This window comes from Tursiops truncatus, chromosome X, assembly GCF_011762595.2.
Source record: "Tursiops truncatus isolate mTurTru1 chromosome X, mTurTru1.mat.Y, whole genome shotgun sequence".
Taxonomy (NCBI): Eukaryota; Metazoa; Chordata; class Mammalia; order Artiodactyla; family Delphinidae; genus Tursiops; species Tursiops truncatus.
The window spans coordinates 25,775,756-25,799,579 of record NC_047055.1 but is presented as its reverse complement, the minus strand read 5'-3'; positions in this window follow the sequence as shown (position 1 = coordinate 25,799,579).

Here is a 23,824-nt window from a genome sequence, read left to right as displayed (position 1 = left end):
CCTGGGCTGGTAGGAATCTGACTTTATATCTAGGGGCACTAGAAAAGACAGTGTCCTGTTGTTAGAAATTGTAAAAGTTAGAAACTGATAAGGACTTGCTAAATATATTTTAAATCAACACACATTAAAACTGTTAGAAGCTGTTAAAATCTACAAGTAAATGTCTGGAGAGAGAGAGAGAAAAATCTTTTGTGCTAAGAAAAAGTGGAAAATTCTTCATTTTAGATAGGAGAGAGAGTGACATTTGATAAACAACTTGGTAAAGGTATAAACAAAACGCTATGGGAGCAAATGCAGAGGAGCCATTAGTTCCTCTGAGAGGTTCATAAATCTCTTGCAAGTTGAATCTGCAAACCTAAACGTATACAGTGATGACAGCAACTGCTGATATTTCCTTCTCTTTGACAAATCCCCATAACAGGCATATGAGCTGATGTCAAGGTAAAGTGGACATAATCAGGGATGCTTCTTGCTGCCCTGGAATATATGTGACATTACAAATAATAAACTTTATCCTGTCACTGTTGGACTCAATCCGGGAGCTGCAAACTCTTAACACTCTGGTTGACCTAGCCCACAGGCATGTTTATTCTGGCTCACAATTTTCTTTAAAATACATTTAAATGTCTTTTGGTTCATTATACTCACTCCAGCTCACCACTGATCACACTGGTCCCTTTTTGGAAAACCAGCATCACGCAATGGTTAAGAATAGAAACACAGAGAATCAGAGGACTTGAGTTGAAATTCAAGATCTGTCACTTACTAGTTACGTGACCTTGGGAAAAATGACTTAACCTCTCTGTGCCTTGGTTGTCTCATCTCTAAAATGGGAATAGTAACAGTAGGGTTGTAGTAACAGTTAAATGAGTTCATACTTGTAAAGCACTTAAAATAATGCCCACACAGAAAGCACTGTGTAAATATTTGTTAAATAAATATGGGCTTATGTCCAGCCTGACTATGTTCCCTCCTTCACCCCTGCAAGCATGTGGGTTTGTACTTCTGGCTTAATTTATCCCCAAGAAAGCTTTTACCTTGGCCCTTCATGTAAGCAATTTGAGTGTCCCTCCCTACATGGTGTGAAATGAGGAATTTCAAGAGTTCTTTTCCACATATATCACCTACATGTACCACACAGCTGACTCATTACCATCATCATAAAAATCTTCTGAGCTCTGAACACTGGAGATACTAAGGGATGCAAGGTATAGTCTCTGTCTTAAGGGGATTACTACCAAGAGAGAGAGACTGGAATTGTACATGAAAAGTAAGTACAGTAGAAGATTGTATATGCTAAATGCTAAATGACAGAAGTCTATTGGATAAAGCAGTGATCACAGATGGATGGGGTGGACCAGGTAAGTTCTATAGAGGGTATGGGGCTTGAGCTAGTTTTTGAAGGGGAACTAGGGCTTAGATCTGCCCTGGTATTAGAGGAAGGCATTGTGAACAAGATCTATGTGATCAAAATATAGAGGTAAGAACACGTCTGGAAGCTTGAGAAATTACACACACATTTAATTTAAGTAGGGAGTAGGTTATGTGTCAGCAATTATAGGTGATGGGGACAGGCCCATAGATGAGGACTGGAATGTGGAGAGCACGGAATGCCAGATGAAGAGCCCAAGGTTTTTCTTGAACACAGTAGAAAGTCAATGAAGATTTCAGAGCTGGGAGAGGTGGTAGGGAGAGAGAGGATGATTTTTGCAAATAAATATTTTATAAAGATTAATCTGTTAGCAGGTGTAAGATGGACAAGAGCCAGTGGACAGCAAGGCAGTTAGGACACCAGAGAGGAAACATGAAGACTGGCTGGGAGACTGCTTTAATGAAACAGTCTGAGATTGAGTTGACCTAGGTCTGGACCAGGGTGGGGCAGTAGGCAAGCTAAAGATTAGTGAGGAAATGAAACCTCTCAATTATTTTGCCCAATTAACTTCTATCCGCCCATCAAAAAGGAAGAGTTAGCGCTTCAAGAATTCTGTTTTCCCAGAGCTCTATGTGCATCTGTCCATACTATAGTACACCAAAACATTCTGTTAACATGTCTATTTCTTCTTAACCTAAAAACTCCTTCTGGTTATGGGGTTTGTCAGATTTTTTTGTTTCTCTAGAACCTAGCACAGTGCCTGACATATATTACAGTTTTAAAAAGTGTAAAACTGAACCAAAGAATCAATAGGACCAAGTAGCTTTTAATGAATGGGGGGAGAAATAGTTCTTGAGGCTGCCTGGTACTTGGAAGATGAAGAGAATATGACATGAATTCCAGAAGAAAATCAGATTTGGGAGGAAATGGAAAAAATGTTCCAGGAGTGAGCTTTGAAACTCTAACACGCTGTCTCTCTCTCCCCCTCTTTCTCTCTCTCTCTCCCACTTCCTCCTCCTCTCTCTCCCCCTCTATTTCTCTCTCTCCACCCCGTCCCTCTCTCCCCCCTCCCCCCTCCCTCTCTCAACAGTTGAAGTTACTATCTGGGAAGAATAGCAAAGCTATATATTTAATATCTTGGTACACAGTTATTATCAAATCTATAAGGAATAGAGCCCCATTGGGGAATGAGACACAGGAGCAATCAGTTTGAGTTTAGAGTATAGATACAGCACCTGGGTGATTTGGTGTATGAAATGGGGGAAGGGGTTTCAAGGAAACTGAGATGGGATGCTTAAAGAACCGGGGTTGGGGGAATTCCCTGGCGGGCCAGCAGTTAGGACTCTGTGCTTCCACTGCTGAGGGCCTGGGTTTGAGCCCTGGTCAGGGAACTAAGATCCTGCAAGCTGTGTGGCATGGCCAAAAAGGAAAAAAAAAAAAAAGAACCGGGGTCTGGGACCTCTAAAAGAATAAAGTTTTATTAGCCAATAAAACTATCAGATTAACGTCACCATGACTATCAGCTTTGGGTTTGACCTTCCACTGTACCTGAAAAGATGAAGTCACATACTATTAAAGGAAATGTAAGAAGGGACATTTCAAATATAGTCATGCTACTTCTGGATTAACCAGCCTTCTATAGTCCACAATCGTCCTTCCACCACCACAGGCCCAGGGATACTGCTTATCTCAGGGACTATCTTTTGAATGGTTAAAAGAAATATAGAAAATCATCTCTTATCTCTTAGAGGTAGATGGATTTCCAAGTTAAAGGAACTTGGGAAACTTGGCAATTTCCCACTGGCAAGGCATGACCTTTTCAGTGAACTGTTTGCGGTACCTGCTCCCTTTTACCCTGAGCGATAACCATGAAATGATATGGCTGCCGTCTAAATCAATATGGCCCTGATGAGTCATCGCCATCAGTGAGCCACAGACTTTGCACAGGGTGGGGGGCATACGATGATGTTTAATAAAGGTTTCTGGAGTTAAACTGAGTTGCACTTGCAGTAGTAGTGATGAATTTGCCCAGATCTAGCTACATGTGACCAAAGGCACCCAGCTGTGACATTTCTGGTCAAGGTTTAGGTACATACAGTGGCCAGGAAATGAGGCAAGTAAACTCAGCAAAACTAAAGAGGCAGAGTGGGAAGCTAGAAATTTCATGGGCTTTAGAGTAAGATATACCTGAATTTGAGTCCTGGCTTTACCACTGCTTAGCTATATGAACTTGGGCAAGTTTATTAACTTCTATGAGCACTACTACATCTTCAAAATGAGATTATAATAATGTTTCCCTCATACAATTGTTATTAGGATTATATTATGTAATCTATAATCATCAGTATGGCATTAATGATCACCAGACAAGCAATACTGGCCTCATGATCTTAAGTACCCTAACCAAGGGAGTAAATCATTGTTATCATTCCAGCTAGACTGGTAGGGCAGACAGAATAATGATCTCCTAAAGATATCCATAACCTAATCCCTAGAACCTATGGATGTGTTACCTTACATGGAAAAAGGGATTTTTCAGATGTAATTAAGTTGAAGATCCTGAGATGGAGAGATTAACCTGCATTATTTGGGTGCGCCCAATGTAATTATAGGGGTCCTTATAAGAGGGAAGCAAGAGGGTCAAAGGCAGAAAAAAGAGATATAATGATGGAAGCAGAGGTCAAAGAGGTATGCTTTGAAGATGGAGAAGAGTGGCATAAGCCCTGGAATGTGGGTGGCCTCTAGAAGCTGGAAAAGGGAAGGAAATGGATTCTCCCCTAGAACCTGCAAAAACCTATAGACACCTTGACTTGAAGTATTCTTACATCCAGAATGTAAAAGAAGATATTTGTGTTGGTTTAAGCCTCTAAGTTTGTGGTATTTTATTACAGCATTAAGAAACGAATAGATCTAGATTTGGTGAAAAGAATTAAGTCTATTGTCATCATCCTCCCAAAAAAAGCATATTTAGGGCTGTATCACTAAATAGCTCCATAGCTTGGAGATAAAATGGCAAAACCAAAACCAAAACCAAAACCCTCTTCCAAATCACACAGCATCACTCTGGAATACAAGCCCTTGATTCCTGTCACTGGTAACATTTCTTAGAACATGGTCCTAGAATGGCTATATGGGCCCAAAAGAGAAGTTTGTATTAATATTTTTGACCTTCCTCACTTTGGGGCTGAAAGTGATGGCAAGAAAGATGGTCATTATTCCTTTTACCCTTTAAGGGAAAATGGCCTCCTTCACCCATCTGTGCCTAAGAGGCGGTTCCAACTGAACGACTGGCTGGCACTGTTCTTATGGATAATGCAAGCCTTCCGGCTCCTGCTCGACAGAATCCAATCGCACTTGACGCCGAGGTGACATGAGCACCTCTCCAACTCTGCAAGTGTGCCATTTGTACAGCTTTGGTGTGAGACAGAGAGACAGGATATCTGAGCTGCCGTGGAAATATGCTTGGGTAAGTTGCCTGCCATTGTCCCAGGTCCTGTGCATAATTTCGGAAAAAAAGAATGAGACATTTTTGAATGTTCGCTTTCACTAGATTAGGAATATGCTACTTTCAATTTTACAAAAATCACTGAAGCATTTTGCTCAATACTGAACCAACACTGATTTAGTTTTGAAAAAGACTACCTTACTACATAATGCATTTTAACTGTGCAAAGGATAGTGCGGAATTCTGTTCCTTCTTTCATTATTTTGCATTTTTTAAAATGTAGCATCCAATGTAGAAATCACTGTGGATACAATGCTTACATTCCTCTGCCAGTACCAATATATTCAGCTTTATTCTTTAAAGAAGCAAGCTTCTGTCTGTTGGAAATACAGTCTTAACCATTAAGTTATTGGGAAAAAATAGATATAACCTGAGAAGACCAAACTTTGTATTTTCCTTACATGTTATGTACGGAAATTCCATAAGTCTATTAATCAGAAGCATATAACTTTTATCTAACTAATGAGATCACTGTACTAACTTCTCCCTTTGAGGCAAGTGACCAAAATTAGAAGTCATGCTCATATCCCAGAGCTCAGTACAATGCCTAGCATTTGTGCATGCATTTATTCATTCATCCCTACATTCATTCAACAAGTATTTATTGAACACCTCCTTTTTCAGGTGCATGATAATGGGAATATAGCAGTGAACAAGAAAGGTCCTTGCCCTCATGGAACCTAAAGTCTAGCAAATGCCTGATAAATGAATAATTTGATTCATTTACCTGTAGTTTAAAAGTTAATTTCTAAGGAATGCCCTAATTTCTGTGTGCACACTCGTGTATGTGTGTAATCATAACAGTGTTTAGAACTAAAGAGAGGGAGCAGAAACCAGGGTGGAGGTGTACCTCATATACCTAATCTTCTAATCTCCTATACCTGTGCCACTGACACAGTTACAAATGTAACCCCTGATGGTAAGAATTATAACCCTGAGATCTTTAATGATGATTACTATATTCTTATTAAGGCAGGAAAGTGGACACAGACGTTTTTAACAAGAGTTGGGAAGAAAAGGGCTTCTAAGTAGCCTTAAATCTAATTATCTCAGCATCAATATGGAGTAGTGGTTTCCAAAGAACACGGGATATGGAGTCAGATCTCCTGGAATTTGGGCGTGTCTCTAAGCCTCAATTTAACGTCTAAAATGGAGACAATAATAATGGTCTAGCAAGGTTCTGAGAATTAAATGAGACAATGCACATAAATCACTTACCACAAGGCCCAATACATAGCTCTCAGTAGAAGTAGTAGTAGTAGTTGCTGTTGTAATTGCTTGGTGTTACGCTGATTTCCCAAAAATTGTTAGCTAAGAATTTACTATATCCTGGCCACCTAACAGGCTTTCTAATGTTCTAATGAGAACACATCACAGAAAAGAAAATATGACTTTGGTTCTCCTTCCTGAGCCATACATCCCCTCCATGGTGTCTTCTTCCACTCTTTAGTTCTAAACATTATTATAACCTCCCTCGCTCTCTCCCCCCCGCCCGTCTCTCTCTCTGTCTCTCTCTCTCTTTCTTTCTTTCTCTCTGTCTCTCTGTCTCTGTCTCTGTCTCTCTCTCTCTCTCTCACACACACACACACACACACTCTTGAATTCAGCTAGAGATGGCATGCCAGCCATGATGGATTGATAGTTGCTGTCTGGGATAATTTGTTGAGAAGGATCCTGAGATTGCATTGGGAATCAACATTTAAAAGTAGCGTAATTGATTAGTAATGACTGTCATGGGTTTAGATCAGTAAGTGACAGCATACATGCTATATAGTTGGCATCTATGCCCTTAACTCTACTGGAAAGAAAGGATAGATCATTAGCACTTCAGTATGATTTTTAGTCTGTCTTCTTTCTTTTTTCTTTTACTGTTGGAGCATACGCATGCCTTTTGAGTATTACTGTCTATTGTGGAATAAAAGTCTTAGCTTCCTATTAAATAAGTTCCCAACATTAGGAAGCAAGTAAGAGATTTGGTTGGGAGAACAGCATTGCTTTTCTGAAACTGTATCATATGATACAACAACCTGCTTTACTCTTGCTTAAGTTGCTCCTTAATTTTTGTGATTCCACAAATTTGTCTTAGACAAATATAATAAACTTCCCTTAACTCTACTAACAACCTATCAAAGAGAGAACATTGTATATTCATACAATGGAATACCAATCAGCAATTTAAAACGGAAGAATTACTGATACACACAACAATATGAATAAATTTCACAGATATTTTGCTGAGACAAAAAATGCCAGACACAAAAGAATACATACTATATAACTCTATTTTTAGATACATGAATTTCTAAAACATGAAAGCCTGCTCCATGCAGCAATTCTCAACATGCAACAAAATCACCTGGAAAGCTTGTTAAAATCGGGGTTTCTGATTCAGCTGGTCTGGGGAGGCGTCTAAGACTTTGCATTTCTAACAAGTTCCCAGGTGATGCTGAAGCTGTTAGTCCTGGGTCCACACTTTAAGAATCACAGATCTATGGTGATAGAAGTCAGAATAGCGGTTACCTTTGGTGCGGGGGCTGGTGTGGACTTGAAAAGGGCATAAGACAACTTTCTGAGATGATGAAAATGTTCTATATCTTGACCTGGGTGATGGTCATGTAAGTATACACATAGGTAAAATACTACCCAGCTGTATCCTTCAGATCGGTATCTTTTACTGCACATAAATTGTACATTTAATTAGAGGGAAGAACATGAGCTTTGGAATCAAACACATGAGATTTAAATTCCCAGCTCTGCCACTTATCAATTCTATGACATTTGACAAATTATTTCACTTACCCAAGCCTTACTATTTTCATATATAAAATAGGGTCCATAATAGTACTACCTCAAAAGGTTATAAAAATTCAGTAAGATGCTCATTGTAAGGTGCTGGGCAGAATGCTTGGCATAAACACTGTAAACGTTTGCTCTTATTTTTAGACATGAGTCTAAACTACAGGGATCAAGTAGTTTCTCCCCCCCCCCCATACACACACGTGGGCGTGCACACACACACACACTCCTATCCCTCCTATCCATTGCACTAGCATTCTTCCTCTTAGAAAAGTTCTCATTCTTTAACATCACCTTGACTAGTGGAGTGTCTACTTAAACAAAACTATTTATTTCTCCATAATAATGCCAGTGTGTCCTGGCCTAGAACCACCTGCCTCCCTGCTTGGCAAATGAGCAGCTGTATCAATTGAGACAGGTGTACCTTGGTGTTCACTATGGGCACAGAGTGTTCCCTGAATGTTACTGAGAGTCCCTGGACTAGATAAACTACCCATGAAATCCAATTCAACTTGGGGAAATAGGTTATACATATGACTCAATGAAGACACCTCCCTGAGGAAATAACCCTGGCAGTGGTTAGCACCAAGGACACAAACTGAAGGCGAACGTGTGTAGGTCACAAATTCAAGCCCTGTGTCCCTGTTTGCAGTGCTGCTGCAACTCACAGCCTCCATATTTCCTGTTTTTAGGCTTTTCAAAAACTGCTTGTTCTTGAAATCCATTCTAATATGGATATTTATCAGTTAATTCATCACCGCTCCCTCTCATCACACGGTATCAGGTAGGCCACAGAATTTACTTGGATTCCAGAATCACTGACTGAGCCCATACTCTGTGCCAACCACAGTGCTGCCTGATACAGATCCAGATCCAAAGCATACCTGAGCTCTATCTCTGAGCGTTCTATGTGTGGGATAAGAAAGCCACAGAAGTAGACAATGGTAGGTAAAGCAAGGTGTGTGTGTGTGTGTGTGTGTGTGTGTATTAAGGTAACACTGAAGAGAAGCATCTAAGTCTATACTGAAAGGCAGGGAGTTATAGGGAAGTGCTAAGAAATGGTTGCTGGGAGAAATTACCTTTTAAGACCTTTAGAATCAGAGGAACTAGGCTAAAAGCAGATGTTCCTTTCAGCATGAAGGAAGAAGAAACAAAGTATTGTTTGGATGGGGATGGGAAAGGAAACCTAAGCACCAGATTTTACGTGCAGGCTGGTATGAAATATCCCAGCAGAGAAAGAAGGAATGACGAGCCTGGTTGGGCCTAGAAACAAGCACGGATCCAGCTGTATCGTCAAGTGTCAGATCTTACCTAGAGCAGAGCTGAATTAAGGCTCTTCTCTGACACGCCCTTTTGTGTGCTTCTACGGTGCATGACTCAACCCCCACATTAACCCTCAAATTAATTAATGTTACTCCTGAACTGGGAAGGACTTTGAAAACAGCCCCATGACACATAGCTCCGAAAGCTATAGACGCCTGTGAGTCCCACTCTTCCCTACCCACCTCCACCTAACCTGGGGAAAAAATACCCATTTATAAATTGGGGAGCAGAAGAGCCCAGAAAATATGTTGCTTGTGAAGACTGATTTTGTGCTTCTTTTGGGGGAAAAAGCAGCTTCGCTTTTATTATGAAGCCTTGCAGTTTATTAGAGTGAAGACTCATCGTTTTTTCCCGGTGTTTTTAGTAAAATGAATAAGGCATTTTGTTTTTCACAAGATTATTATGCAGTTGCACAGCACATTTTTTCCACCCCTCCGTTTTATAAGGTTTCTCCCGCAGGCAGGTCTGTTATATAATCCTAACCTTGGCCCCATATAATTGATCATGTCACCGAGGTACTAACTCATCTTCCAAGCAAGCACGCGAAATGCCATCCCTGAAAACTGGGGCCTGTTCTCAAGATTCTATTAGGAGTCCCATCATTCATCCTCTGGCCATGAGAATGATACCCTTTGAAAAGTCATGTCTGGGCAGATCAAACATTTTTCCCTCTCCACCCATATTCAGGGAGGAAAAAAGCTGACCAAATTCCTCCAATACTTTATGTGGAGGGTAAGTGGTAATCAATAGAGAAAAACACAAACGAAAGCATCAGGAAGTGAAATTGTTGTACATGTACGTGTGGGTGTACGTGTGTGTTTAGAGAGAGAGGGAGGAAGAAAGCAAACCCTACGTTAAAGCCCCTAAATCCTTTACCTAAATCGCAAGGCAGGCAGAGGGACTCCTTTAGCTGGGTGATGTATTTTACTTTAAAGGAAAGTAACATCCTACCATATATGCATTATTCTGGTGACCAAAATAGCAGTGTGACCTTGATCAAGTTGATTAAGTTTTCTGGGTTTCAGTTTCTCATCTATTAAAAAAAAGCAAAGACAGAGTACAGAAAGGCCCTTCCATTTGTGGTTTCATATAACTTTAGATTGGACTTACTCCATATTAAAGAGAGAGACGAGGCTGAGGCCCAGAATACCGACAATGGCTCTCCTGTAGCATAGGCCAACGGAACCACTTTAGTTACCATAGTTGGGTTCATGGCTGCTGCAGTGCCCAAGCCCAACGCTAGGGAGTAACAGATACACTAGGGCCTGAATTGGTTTCTAGGCTTTGTTTTATTCTTTAGCCATAAGTTGTTAAAGTACCCCTAACAACTGCCCCACTAAATATATTCTTGGCCACAGAAGAATCAGGTGAGAAGGTGAGCTATAGGTCCAACTCTAAGCATTGGTCTCTGAGTCCTTGAGCCTACAATGAACACTTTCTCCTAGATACCTCCTGTAGCATTCATTCTCTGTAGCACTCATTTGTATTATATTTTTTCATGTGTATTTCTGAATGTGTATGTGTATATGTATCTGTGAGAGATAAGGGACAAAAAAAAAAAAAAGAAAACAGAGAAAGAGAGGTAGAGAGTGTGCATCTCCCCAGTCAGTCTCTAAACCCTTTGAGAGCACAGATTATGTCATTTACCTCTTTCATCTGAGTGACACTATGCAGTAGTTCTTAAGCAGGCTGGCTCTAAAGCAAGTTCCTCTGACTTCAAATCCCAGCTCCATTAATCACAAGATGTAGGAGATTGAACAAGTTTTCTAATCTGCCTGAGCCACAGTTTCCTGATCTGTAAGATGGGGATGATAATAATTTCTACCTCTGTTATAAGACTAAATGTTTGTGTCACCTTCCCCAAAATTCGTACGTTAAAATCCTAACCCCCACTGTGATGGTATTAGGAGGTGGGGCCTTTGGGAGATGACTAGGTCATGAGGGTGGAGCCCTCATGAATAGGATCAGTGCCCTTATAAAAGACACCCTAGAGAGCCTCCTCACCCCTTCCACCATATGAGGACACAGCAAGGAGATAGCCGTCTATGAACCAGGAAGCAGGCCCTCACTGGACACTGAATCTGCTGGTGCCTTGCTCTTGGACTTCTCAGCCTCCAGAACTGTGAGGAGTAAATTTCTACTGTTTATAAACCACCTAGTATGTTGTACTTTTATTACAGCAGCCCAAACAGACTAAGACAACCTCATAAGGATCTTGTGAAGATTTTATGTGTTAATATAGGTAAAGCACTTAGATCATCGCCTGGCACATAGTAAGCACTTAACAAATGTTAGCTACTATCATTATCATTATTATTATTCTTCGAAAATTCTGAGAAAATGCAAACCAAGCAAGGGCTAGAAGTGACTGAGCCAATCTGTCACATACATTTGTTTTATTATCTTATGATTTATTTGAAAGATTGAAACATGTTCCTCTAAAGAATTTCAAACAATGCAGACATCTAAGAAGTAAACAGAGAAAGTGACGTTTCAAGACTCCCCCCAAACCAAGAGCACTCCCATCCCAATTCCCCAGGGGCAACTCTTATCTTTCCAGATGTTTTTCTACACAAATATAGGTATATACCACCTCTAAACTTTTACAAAATTAATTTGATATTATGCTATAAACACTGCAGTGAAATTTGCTTTTAAATCTCAACAATGAATCAGGAACACTTACATATCCCTGCATCCAATACATCTCATTTTTGTTTTTGTTTTTTGTTTTGTTTTGCGGTATGCGGGCCTCTCACTGTTGTGGCCTCTCCCGTTGCGGAGCACAGGCTCTGGACGCGCAGGCTCAGTGGCCATGGCTCACGGGCCCAGCCGCTCCGCGGCATGTGGGATCTTCCCGGACTGGGGCACGAACCCACGTCCCCTGCATCGGCAGGCGGACTCTCAACCACTGCGCCACTAGGGAAGCCCAATACATCTCATTTTTAAAGGGCTGCATAATATTTCATCACATGAATGTGTTATAATGTGTAACCATTTCCCGACAGATGAGCAGTCAGGCTATTACAACTAAATCTACAATAACCATCCTTTGAGTATGTCTCCCAATGCCCATGGGGGTATTTCTCTAGGATATATACACAGAAGCAGAATTGCCGGGCTGATGTAAAGGCCCATTTCAAAATGTTACAGAAACTACCAAACCATCTTCCAAAGGGTTGTACCTATTTTCATTCCCACCAGCAGTGCATACAAGTGCATTTTCCCCACATCTTCTCCAACACTAAGGACTGCTTATTTTTGTCTGTTTGAATAACTACAATGATATGCAGGTATTTGAATGGGGATTTTTCCCTGATTGCTATTGACAGCGCACATTGAAAATCTTGCCCAAGTAAGCAGTCACTTTCTTTGTAAACAGGGATGGTTCTGATATAGTAGGAGTGTGCTGAAGGACTTCTTGCCATATTGATAGTGAAAAGAGTGCCAGTGCCAACTGTATTGGGTGTCCCATGCTGCCATCATCTTTTGATGGCTCTTTCTTCCAGGCACTGCTATAAGTTTGCTCCCTGAGACACTGTGCACAAACCATTTGTAGAGATTGCATAAACTTTGTCTACAGAACTGCATCATGCTTTCTGTGCTCTTTATCTTCAGTAGGATTTCTTTTCATGAGCTATGGCTTCTGTCTTTCTATAGTTTAGACTCCCTTTTCTACTCCAACATAGATCTTCCACCCAAGGGGAAGAATGGAAGTAGCATCTTCAAGCATCTACTATATGCCAGGAACTATATTAGGCTCTTTACATATTTTATCATACTGAAGCCTCACAATAACTCTATGAAGCGGGGCAAGTGCTGTTCTCCTCATTTTACAGTTGAAAAAGTGAAACTGAGGCACCGAGAAGTTAAGTAGCTTGCCCAAGGCTGTTTCCAAAGCCCATGCTCTTTCCACTGCACCACAGTGCCTTTCAATTTTCTGGAAGCATTCATATTTCTGAATTGCCAGAGTCCTCATTTAAGAAACACCTGGATAGAATCTTTTGTAAAATGAATTCATCAACCAATTAATCCCCAGTGTGAGCAAAATGCTACTGTGTGTTTCTGAAGTTAGAAAGACATTCCAAAGCATTTTCTCTTTTCACTACAAGGTTTTAGGTTTATTTAGTGAACCTCCTTTCAACTTTGTTCAGGCTCCTGAGCATTCGATTACGGCCACTTGTCTCACTGTTTAGGATGCAAGAATCCATGCGCTCAGGAGGGAAATAATCGATACTAAAAAAACAACATCAGTTGACTGCTCAGAAACTCTGTCGCTGTCGAGATGGAAGTGCTCAGAGTCAGGCTGTGGATTAAAGGGAGGTAAAGTCAGTTTGACCCTCTTGCCTGCCTCTGCCTCTCCCCCAGGAGAGTTGCCCAGAACCCAAGGATTAACTTTGCCTGCACTTCTGCCATCCCACCACCTTCCAGAACACACATTCAAAGGGGCCAGATCTAACACTTGAATAAAATTATATAACTGGAGCTTCCTCAGACTTCACATCAGTGGATAAACTACAACTAAGGAATTGATGGTACCTGACATCTCTCTCTCAAAAGATACTGACATTTTAACAATAAAACTCCAAAGATATCATGGCTTAGCCCGCAGGCAGAAAGTTGTTTAAGCTACCCTAGTTTCCTTTATTATGACTGAGAATAGACACAAACAAAGAGACACAGATTGGAGAAAGTAAAAATTTAGCTAGTCCCCTCCTGTACCGTGGCATACATATATGCACAGAGGGCCGTTCTCCCCAGCAACACTCAACACCCAGGAGTTGACAATCACATTCATTTATATGACAAATGACAATTAATATCTTTCTAAAACAAAAGTAGCCAACTCTTCTAGGACTGTACCCTTGGGTGTTATTAAGGTCTTTCAATGGCTGGATCTCAAATTCCTCTCTGAATTTTACGTTCTCGACCTATTAAGGTTGTCTCATCGAGAACGCACCATACAATAAGCGTAGATCTGTGATGGGAAACGCGTATATTACAGGCTCATTGGCCTTGGCGATTTGTTTCTCTGGTATATTACACATTTCTGTCAAACTACAGATGAATCCACCTTTAAAGTCCAACGTAGAAAGGCTGACTTGGCAGAATATTTTAACAGTCCTCAAATCATACCACCTTGGTGTTGATCTACTTCACCCAAGGATGTGGCCAGCCCTGGTTGAGTTAACCCGACAGAAGGAGAGGTAGCACAGGATAGGGGCTAAGAATATAGTTTCCGAAGTCAGGCACATGACATTCGAATCCTGACTCAGTCAAATGTTAGCTATGTAACCCTGAGTAGGCCATGGAGTCTCTGTGAGATTCAGTTTTCTCATTTGTAAAATGGGGATAATAATAGTGTTTCCTCCATAGGGTGGCTTGTGAGGATTAAATTGAAAAAGAGCATATATTTAAAGTGTCTAAACTGGAATAAGTATTCTCTAATCATTGGCTACTGATAATCACAATACAAACTATAACAAGACATACTTGCCCACATACTATGTTCTCCGGGCTGGGGATCCAAGGTAGTACGAGCCACAGACCTGCTCCAGGGCAGTGAATCATCTATATGCTCACACCTCATATTGCTAAAACCACCTGAAACTTGCTGCTGAAAAGACCTATTAATATAACTCCCCAGCTATAGATGCTTTTGTCATGTTCTACCAGCCCCTCCCACCATAACAAATCGGCCTTGTGCCTTCAGATCATAAATGATAGAGCCTAGTAAGCCAGATGGGAGCGAGAAGCCTCTTGCCAAGAGTCACCTTTAATAGAGCTGCTACTGCCTTTGACCTTTACCTAGTATTCGCTAAAGAGAATCCCCAGGAAGCAAAAAGCTGTTCAAAAGCCTCTCTGGTTTTCTAAGATGAGGAAGATGCTGCTATTCTCAGGATGAGCACCAAGAGGCCGCCTAGCGGTCATTAACTATTTTCCCCAGTTTACATGAGAGCTGATCTGTGGCAGGAGGAGTAATCCGGGTACTGGACATCAATCACCTTCTCTCAGCAGTGAAACTACAAATATCAGAGATGAAAGGACCCTTATAGGCTGAGCATGAGGATATTAAAGTAGAGCCTCCTTATTTTGATAAATGAGGAAACAGAGGCCCACAAAGAAAAGCTGGCCTCACCCAGTGAAACTGGGCGTAGAATTCTGATCTCCTGGTTCCCAGTCAAATCCTTGAGGAGTCCAATTCCCAACTAAAATCCTGTATTGATTCTTCAGGCCTGGCCACAGGCAACCACAAGGCTTTGTTTGGCAGGCCTCATGGGGAGAAGCTGCTCTCCCCATACTAGACTCGGGGCACAGTCACTGCACTGCAGTTCTCCAGAGACAGGTACAGTCACAGAGTCAGGCTGCCCACTTTGGGCCAACCATGCTCATCTACATATTTGCATTCCTAGCCCAAGCATCTCCATTTGGAGGCCTTCTCATAGGGAACTTCAGTTGAGGCATTTCTTGCATCTCCACTGAGATGTGCTTATTAGGGCTCTTGGCTGAAGCACTTCGCTTTGTCTCATTACCTTTTCACTCCTAGCCCTTCTCCCTCTCCGTATCTCCAGCCCATAGGTCATATAGAGGAAGGAAACTTGTTCAGGCCTTCTCAGCAGTAAAATTATTATCCTCGTCTGCGCTGCATCCAACTGACCCTTGCCCGGTGCCACTCCATGGGGGGAAATGGTACACTAGAGAGTTGGCTCCACTTTTTGCCTCTCGCTTGCAATATCACATTAAGTAAATAAGGGCTTGATTATTACTTTTAGTTTGTCTCATTGTCCTAATGACCAGCCTAACATCTGGCAGCTAGAGTCCTCTTTCTAATTCACTGTGTGGTTCTCCTGCCTCAGAATGCCAAGGGTTATTTTGAAGGGAGCCTATTTTGCTGTGTTTAATAGTAACTCCATGCAGTGTAGAGTCTGGGAGGTCTATAAATTAAATATTCCTGCATGACCTTATGAGTCTGTAGATTCTATATTTTAGTGGTTCTCAATCTTTAAATAGCATTAGAAATACATGGAGACCTTTTTAAGATGCAAACCATTGGGCTCTAAACCTACACATTTTGATTCAGTAGGTTTGGGACGGGGATCATGAATCTACATTTTGAACAAGGATTATAGTTGAAGAAATACTGCATTAAGGGAAACAGCCTTCAAAATATAACTCTACGTGGAAGAAATAAACTATTACTCTGTATACACATACACACACACACACACGGAGCGTAACTTTTCTACCTTGAAATAGCCAGATGGGTTGAATAGATTCCCAACCGCCTTTTAAACTAGATATTTGATATCTACCAGGCACTCACTGGAGTTTATTATAACTATTTTCTTTACTAAAATATAAAGCACTATCAGACACAGTCTGGGACTCACAGTGGTAATTTTTCCAAGAGAAATCTCAATGCGTGGCATGCTGAGCTAAGCAGAATCAATTCAAGCCTGCTTGATGTCACACTGCAGAGGCAGAAGCTGTTTTCTGTACACAAGAAAAATGGCTGGCAAACTCGAATAAGAGCGAGAACACTCCCAATGGAGCCAAATCTCTTGGGACACAGGAGTAATGGAAGACCTTAATTAGACGTCATTAAGGTGCACAGTCTTAACCTGATACCACAAAAGGGATCATAGACTTCCCTTCTGATCTCTTTTGAACTCAATGCCTCATCGCCAATTACACATGTACACATTTGTGGATGCTACTCTTTTGCTTTAAACGTCCATTGGTTCCTACAGAGTAAAGTGTAAACTCTTTGACTTTGGTACCGGTGAAAACTTAAATTTAAATCTCTTGCCCCACCATTTTCACCACACACACTTCAGCTATGTTGAAGTTCTTACAATTCCCAGACATTCTATGATCTTTCACAGCTCTCTGCTTTTGTCCATGCGGTTTCCCCTAAACAGAATGGCTTTTTTTTAATGAATCTCTGTTATGAACTTTATGAATTCTTACTCATCCTTCCAGATCCACCTTTAATGTCACCTCTTTAATTAAGCCTCCTCTGAAGCCTCTGGAATTCTCTCCTCAGGCTCAGCGGAGACTTCATGACTACTCTACAACAGAAGCCACTTGAAGGATATGTGTAATTCTGTCATATTAAACAAATAATAGGCTCTAGGCAGGCAGAAATATTATCTTTTTTCCATATGTCCTATTGACTGTTGAAAATAACACCGACACTAAAGTAATTATCTTTTCTCTAAGCACACTCTTCCTTCTAAATTTGCTACTATAAATTATGACATCACCATCTACTCAATCTCTGAAGCTCAAAAGCACAGACTTTACTCTTTGATTATTCCCTCTCCCTCTATCCCATCCATGTCTGCTTAATTTCGAAATTCTACAGCTTCTACCTTAGAATCATCTCTCAAATGTGCCCTTATCTTTCCAGCCCCACTATCATCTCTTGACCAGATTATTACAACAGCCTCCTAAATAGTCTTTCTGCCTTTTAATCCATGCTCCAGGCTGCGAACCGAGGAATTTTTAAAAAATACAGAACTGATCTTGTTAGTCGCCAACTCAAAACCCTCTAAGGACTCCCCATCACCTCCACTGTACCGGCCAAAAATGTTACAATGGCATACAATGGCCCTTCGCAGTCACCAGGCTCATTTCCAGGCTCATCTTTTGTTACGACTCCGTGAAATGTTCATACCAGATAAATCCATTTTGCAGAGATCATGGGGCACACATGCAATTTCATCCAACTGTGCTTCTGCACATGTGATTATTTAACGCCTTAACCATTTTCCATGCTTTCTGCCAAACTCTTACTGATCCTTCAATACTCAGCCCATATTCCCTCATCTTGTGAAGCTTCAAGTCCCATCAAACTCCACAAAGCTGAGTTAGTTCACAGTAACCATTTCTTTGGTCCCTCAACCATGCTTTGTAAATACTTATAATGTGACACTAATCTGGTTACCCATTTGTATTCTTCATTAATCTGTGAGTTGCTCCAGGGTAGTGATCTGCCTTCATTCATCCATATTACAGTCAGTACCTATCAGAGAGTCTAACCAAAAGTCATTCTAAAAACATCCACTTAGTGTCTACTAAACTGTATTTTTCACAGCTCTTAATGCAGAAGTGGGTACATAAGTTCGGTAAATGCTTGCTGAGAAATTAATTCCTCTGCTGGGTTCCAAGAAGCACCCACTTCATTCCAAACTCCTCTTAACAGCAAATAAAGTTATAACACATTTTCAACTTATTTGTTTTGCCAGAAATCGTTACTGAACATTAAAAATTGTTTTATTTTTGTTTTGTAATTTAGGCTGTGACTATGTACATAAAGAAGAGCTATCGTTTAAATAAAGTCAAGCAACCAAATGAAAATGGAAAGAAATCATTTATAATACATAGATTTGGTGTGTTTCTGTCCACTTGAGGAAATGATATTAAAAGACATCGTGCTCCTCGTAGTTTGCCCCTCCCATTTATTCCAGACAAACCAGGCAAAATAATAATCCATTATTATGGATTTGTACGTGCTTCCTTCTTATCGATGGATGCATTTGCTTTTTACAATAACCCTGAGAAGTTGGCAGGGAGGTTTTGCCATATTTCCTTGTCTCTAAGATGCCATAAATTATAAGCTGAACTACCAATTTAATTATAACTTTTCTCAGAAAAAAATAAATGTCATGTTAGATGGATCATAATACTTTTTCTGATTTCAAAAACTTGAACGTATGAAAACAAAACTTCCGTCTTAGCCCTGAAGACATGTGGTATAATCCCCTTTTGAAGATGGGAATTCACACCCATGTCACATAGCTATTATGTAGGAGAGCTAGGGAGGAACTCAATTCTTTTGATAGGTCCGTCAGTCCTCTTTTTATTCTACTAAATTTTCCTAATGTCTGTTCAATGGAATAAAAATCTTGTGGGAATGTTAATAAGGGGGGAAAGACTTCTGTACTTAACTCAATTTGAGAAACTCAGAGTTAAAAATGAATAGGTTACTTTACTATATAACTTCTCAGAACTTTTACTATGCTAATTATGTATGTCATGAATTTCCAAGGTAGGCCAATACTACACAGCCTCGCACAATGTTATTTGACCATAGGACTTTTTTCTCACTCTTATAAAGTATCTTATGTAACTAATGCTCTATATAATACACTTTGGAAAGCTACACTAAACCAATATAGAATTTCATCGGCCTCCAAAAGGCATGAACCACAACTCCCAATTTGTTAACTGTCAGTTTCAAAGATCACATATGGTAAAGCACTAAGCGGTAGATACTACTGCCTAACCCTTGATCCAACTCGGCTCTTAACAGTGCTGAAGTGAGAAGTTCCACTCAAGAAAACCTGAGGAAGTAGCCATCAGTATAGTCACATCGACCAAAGCAGTATTATTCTGACATTGTTATATAACAAAGATGCCTAGAAACAATGAGAATTCTCAAAGTCAGCCTCCCACCAGGAATATAATATTTGCCTACCTTTTGAGGCAACAATATCCTTGAAAATTGTCTGACGATTTTTCAAGTTGTTTCTCACTAGCAACTACAGAAATGTCTACTAGTCAACCAAAAACTTTCATTCGTTCATCCAACAAATAATTCCCAAGAGCCTAGCATTTATCAGGCACTACCTGAACACTAGGGATATAACAGTAAAAAGGGCAGATCACTCCCTACTCCCATGATGCCCACAGTCTAGTCTATGAAAGAGTGATATGCAAAATACAATCTAATGAACATTAGAGTCAAGTTTGAACAGGCAAAGTGATGTAGAGCCTGGGTCTTTTACCTGCATAATTCATGCCCTCAGAAGTCTCCGTCTGAAATATCCAAATCAGGAATGCCAAAGTAGAGCCAAAGGCCTAACTTGATAGGATGATTGGCCCAGCACTCCCGCGTACGTTGTCAGCAAAGTGCTGCTCTTACCAATGCCACCCAATTGCAAAGACAAACAAAAATATCCAGCATCTTCACCAATGCCAGAATTCATCTTCACTCACAGCAAAGAGCAAACATTTGAAAATGCATTTGCAGAAATCTACCTGCCAGGTCCTGATGAACAATTGTTTATTTCAAAGATATTGGAATTTTCTCCAAGTTTAGTAATCCAATGAGCTCACCACAAGGAAACTTAGAGATAGAAAATACCTACTAGAGGGCTTCCGAGGGCTTCCCTGGTGGCGCAGTGGTTGAGAGTCCGCCTGCCGATGCAGGGGACACGGGTTCGTGCCCCGGTCCGGGAAGATCCCACATGCCGCGGAGCGGCTGGGCCCGTGAGCCATGGCCGCTGAGCCTGCGCGTCCAGAGCCTGTGCTCCGCAACGGGAGAGGCCACAACAGTGAGAGGCCCGCGTACTGCAAAAAAAAACAAAAACAAAAACAAATAAAATACCTACTAGATAGACTGCTACCAATCTGTCTCCCTGCCAGTGCCAAAAAGCAACAGAAGCACTGGGTCCCACACAGTATTAAAGCATTAAGCAATACTCTGTCGCCTGGAGTTTTCTTTCCCTCTTCTTGTCATTCATATGCCACCTGATATGTTTCTCCGTTTTCATGCAGAAGGACACGTTAACCTAACAGCTGCCTTCACTGATTGAACATTTGATGTCCTTTTTACTCTTAAATGATCTGCTATAATTTTTTAGATATCTATAAACCATGTGAACTCTCTCTCATTTCTATGAATTACTGTTTTTGCTCCTATCCATGTTATTTGCATTCTCCCTTTTACCACCAGCTTTCATTTCTGATCCCAGAACTTTGAAGATGGCAATTCTCAAGGAGGATTACGGACTCATGTATATATTTGTCAAAAAGGCCAGAGGGCAGCTGTTTGTGGGGTAAACTGAAAATACTGTTTTCTTATGTTTCTTATTTTCATCTGATGAAGCCATTCTAACTCAACAGAGCAGGTTATGCTGAGTGCTCCTTGCTGAGTGTGCTGGCAGGGGCTGGGCTTACCAAGTGATTCATGAGCTTCCTTAAACTGCAGCCTGAACATTGCTTAGGTTTATGAGGATGGCTTTTACGGAGGATGACATGGATCGGAACAGTCAGACTCATTCGTTTATAGTTAGCTGAGACAGTTGAACTATGAGCTCCCGTAACTGAGGCCTTTATTAAACACAATGTTGTATAATATTGTATATGATAAAATTAACAGTAGTAGGTCTTATCGGTACCTTATTATATCATATTATAGTAAGTTCTACTGGGCTTACTCTTTGCCAAAAACTGTTCCAAACACTTCACATCTATCAACTTATTTACTTCTCACAAATGCCCTATGGAGAGACACTATTTCGAAATCCCAACTTTATAGGTAGAGAAACTGAGGGACAGGGATATTTGCCCATAATCACAGTTAATAAATGATGGAGCACGGCTTTTGTAGCCATTAACTGCTTCAAATTCACTTCTCTCCTTCCCTTCCCCTGCTATGCTGTTCATCACAGGCAACAACATCCCCAGGTTCCCCTGTCCTCTGGCTTCTGCATAGGTTTGGTCAATGGGAGGCACTGATAGTTAGAAAGAAAATTGTAGGGAAGGAGTTGGCGAAAAGTCAGTCTCTCTGTCTCTTTTTCCCCCTTCTTCCTGTAGTATCCCTGGAAGCAGCTGTGTTTTCTCCAGATACATGTAGACAGCTCTCCCTCCACAGCCCCAGGTCTACCTGGGCAGCCTCTGCCTGGGTTTTAGCTTCAACCAGACAGCCTGGCTTCAAGGTTCTGGTAACACCACCTCTTCCCATTGCCCATCTAGCCCTAGAAGTGGAAGCAGCTTCCTGTAGCTACTAATCTCTTGGTGGACTCACAATCTCATGTATGATTTCTCAACAAATCTATTACTCATTTAACCAATCCCTTATATTAAATTCCCTTTAGTGGAAAGATCTAGAGTAACTTTTGATTTCTTGTCAAGACCCTAACAGACAATGCCTTGAACTCAGTCTAGCCCCAGGGTCCATGCGATTGAACACTAAGCTACTTTGCCCTTCCATTGAACAGTTTCATTCATTCTGTAGAGAGTTTTCTAAAGCATCTAAAAGATGAATAATTCAACCTGGAAGTTGACTTCTTTAAATTCTGGTTTGTCAAGAGTAACCCCAAACTACCCCCAGGGCCCCATGCTAGACTGTAAGCTCTGAGGACAGCAATTGTGCATGTCTTGTTCATTGCTGTATCCCCACACTACACAATGCCTCATACATAGGTGCACAGTACATGTTTGCCGAAGCACCACCTGAAATCCACTTCCTTTTGCTCTTATGTAAATTTAATAATTCTCTCAAAATATTTATTCAGCATTATATATATGATAATACATTATATGTATGAATATTAATAGCAGATATAGGTTTAGGAATCAGACTGTCTGGGTTCAAATCCCAGCTCCATCATCCCCTACTAAGTGAATCTGGGCATGTTGCTTAATCTCTCTGACCCGCTAAAATGAGGACAATGTTGGGATCTATCTCATAGAATAGTTGTAAGAGTTAAATGAGATAATATATGTAAAGCGCCTAGTACAGGCCTGGAACATGGTAATTACTCATTAAATGGAAACAGATGCTGCTATTACTGTTGTTGTGTTGTTACTATTATTGTTTCTATTGCTGCTGCTCTTATTATTTATCCTTTCCCCTTTACGAAATGAATGCTGGTGTTGGAACATTTCCTCAGGAGGCAGAGACTATTTTTAAATGATCTTCTGCCTATAAGACCTTTCACCCTCTGCTTTCTCCATGCCTCCCTGCCGTACAGGCTGAAGGCCTTTAAAACTGGAGTCCATCAGGTCCTTGAGCCTTACTGCCAGTGGAGATAACTGAATTACTTCATCTTTCCTAAGCCTGACACCACCCCAGCATTACCACATACTCCATGAGCCTCAACTTCCTGCTAGGTTTAGCTGATATACATAACTGGGATTCTGCCTCTGTTTCCAGACAGCACTAAGCTTCTCTAGTGGCTCTAGAGCCTGAATCTCTGACTCCATGATTACCCTTTACTGATAGGGACATGATCTTCATTCTTTGCTTTCAATCAAGTGGACCTTATAGAACCACAGTGCTACCACATTTCTCCATATAGAACTAACTATTGTTTGGAAACTTCTGCTAGTGAGCATCCACATACCATATAATCATATTAGACCACCATCCCCCTTGGAAATATATGCTAGTTAGGCCTGAACTTGCTACACTACTGTGGACACTATGATATTAACTGCTAGCTCACTCCTTCAGAAGCTATTGCTAAACTGGTTTAGTTCCACAGCCCTGATCATGTTCTCTCTGGATTATTTCCTTCCCTCACTGGCCCTCTAAAGTCCTCGTTGGTTTTGTAGTCCCATTTATAAGGATTATAAGTGTTCATCCCAGAACTATATGCGATTAGGTGCATCCCACACGTTTTGTAAATGAGAATGCTGGCTCTATCGGACCCAAAACCATTCAGCTAAGTCTGTTCATTTGGTCATTTTTCTGCATTCCTCATTCCTTCGTTCATTTAGCAAATATTTATTGAGCACCTCCTGTGTGTAGTCTACTAGGAACAGGAGATACACTAGTGAATAAAACAAATCTATAACCTCAAGGAGCTTACATTCTGCAGGGTTGGGGTTCAACAAGAAAACTTTCCACAAGATTCTCAGGCCCTCTCTTGTTCTTTCTAGTCTTCTAGAAAGTTATTTCAATGACCATATGTCACTAATCTACTGGCTTCCACAATGATTCCTTTGCAAATAAATTTGGTTGTGCCAATAACATCATGAGTAAAACTGATGAACACCCTTATCCATACACACACCCACAAACCCACACACTA